A 2,659-nucleotide genomic window follows, 5' to 3' on the forward strand; every position below is an offset into this window, starting at 1 on the left:
ATGGTTGTGAGCCACCATGTGGTTGCTGGGATTTGAACTCTGGACCTTCGGAAGAGCAGTCGGGTGCTCTTACCCACTGAGCCATCTCACCAGCCCCCGGGATAGCTCTCTTATTCTCTGCTACCATGTCATTAGTATGGGATCATTTAGAAAGTGCGAGGGAAATTTAATGTGCTATCACGGAACAAGACAAATACAACCTATGCAAGATTGCTCTGTCAGTACTATGGCCTCCTTTGTTATCCCAAGATGTTAACTAGGATTTAGTTTGTGTAGCAGAATCCCCTTAAAACTAGCATTAAACGAGTCTGTTCTTTTACTTGACAAATATGTATGTATCTACAGTATGACCTGTTGTATTATGAACTCAATTATAAACGTCACTCCAAAATAATTAAAAAGGAGCTTTCACTGTAAAAGTGACCTCTTCATCACACTTGAAATTACATTTTCATGAATTCACTGTAGTGCACTTGCTACCCAAACTGCAGCTAATTTGCTAGCTGAGACTGAATCCACGGGCACCCCCCTGTCCTCCACATTAGTGATCAGTCATTGTCATTTGTCTTCCATTGGTTCTCTTCTTAGTCTTCCCGTAATTTTCTTCAGACATCTAAGATTGTAGTCTTCATTATTAGTTATTTTCCAACTGTTCTGTACAATGGATACCACAAAGGAATAGCTGAAATACTATTTAATTATTGCTATTCACATTAAAATAAAACTTCATTAAGTTTCAGGAGGCTTGACCTCTTATATGTGTTTTGAAATTTTAAGTTCAATTCATAAATGAATCATGAATAAAGTTAAATAAACAAGATCAGCAAAATGGCCTAACAGATACAGGGACTTGCCTCGGTCATTAGAATACAATTTGTCCCCTTAGATACACTTAATATATGCATGCTGGTTTCAACTTTGTATTTATGAAATTAGAATGTCCTGCACATGTTAATTACACTATGTATTTCTCTCTCTCTCTCTCTCTCTCTCTCTCTCTCTCTCTCTCTCTCTCTCTCTCTCTCTGTGTGTGTGTGTTTAATCACTGTGGGTGAATGTACCCAAGCCAACAGTCAAAGGGGCTAAGGCAGATCAAGAACAAGGTAAGCATCCTAACGTCATAGGCACAGAAGTTCATTTGAAAGCAAGAAACAGGCCTGTGTCATTGGCTCAGAGAAACTAAACAAAAGTAAACTGTGCACAATGTCAGCCATGTCACCCTCATTCCATGCGACAAACTCCAGGGTGCAAGTAAACTGAGGTTCTGATTCACCCCTTAAAAGACACAGAAATAGTTGTTTGGTGTAACAAAAGCCTGAAGTCTCATAAAGTGATTGGCTCCCCTAGTTTCGCAGACATCATTGTGGAATATGATTTCTTGGGTGGGATGATGGTGGTCATGTAGTTATTTGGTGGTTCCCTTAGACAGCCATGTCAGAAATCATGAGTATTAGCAGAAATTAAGATTTCTGTGCCTTTGGATTTGCTCAAGAGTTGTAATTTTTTAATTTGTTACTTTATTCATTTATTTGTTTATATGTGTTTATGGGCATGCACATATCATGGGCATGTTGAAAAACAGAAATATAAAATGTTCCCATAAACAACCACCAAACCCAGACACTCTTGTATATGTTAACAAGATTTTGCCTAGAGGACCCTGATACAACTGTCTCCTGTGAAGCTATGCCAGTGCCTGGCAAATACAGAAGTGGATTCTCACAGTCATCTATTGATGGAACACAGGGTTCTCAATGAAGGAGCTAGAGAAAGTACCCGAGGAGCTGAAGGGGTCTGCAACCCTATAGGTGGAACAACAATATGAACTAACCAGTACCCCTAGAACTCATGTCTCTAGCTGCATATGTAGCAGAGGATAGCCTAGTTGGCCATCAATGGAAGGAAAGTCCCTTGGTCTTGTGAAGATTATATGCCCCAGTATAGGGGAATGCCAGAGCCAGAAAGCAGGAGTAGGTGGGCTGGGGAGTGGGGAGGGGAGGGTATATGGGATATTCGGAGAGGAAACTAGGAAAGGGGATAGCATGAAACGTAAATGAAGAAAGTATCTAATAACAAAAGAAATGTAAAATGTTTATTATTAGAAATAATTTAATTATACTGAAAATTTAATTCCAGGAAATATAAAATTGAACTTAAACATAAGAAGTCTCTAGAATTTTTTAGATTCCTAGCCTCAAAACCCAAGAAGGTATACTTTGTTCTCTTAGGGTCAACGATAACTAAAGATGGAGCCTACCCTCAGACTCTAGGTGTGGACTTTATTCCATTTCTTAAGAGTGAGATTATATCCCTTTAGGATCATAATACAACAGCAATATCCCAGTGTAAAACTGGTAGAGAATGACAACTTGAAGAATTAGAAGAGAAATCATTTTAAAAGATAATTGTGTTCATTTGTGGCTTATTCTTTTTACAATTGTTCATGAAGAAAACAAAACAAAACAAAAAAACAAAAAACAAAACAACAACAACAACAACAACAACAACAACAAAAAGGCAAATATGCGTGTGGACACTTTGCCCCTTCTTAGAATTGGGAACAAAACACCCATGGAAGGAGTTACAGAGACAGAATTTGGAGCTGTGATGAAAGGATGGACCATCTAGTGATTGCCATATCCAGGGATCCATCCCATAA

This window comes from Mus caroli, chromosome 18 (assembly GCF_900094665.2).
Source record: "Mus caroli chromosome 18, CAROLI_EIJ_v1.1, whole genome shotgun sequence".
NCBI classification, from domain to species: Eukaryota; Metazoa; Chordata; class Mammalia; order Rodentia; family Muridae; genus Mus; species Mus caroli.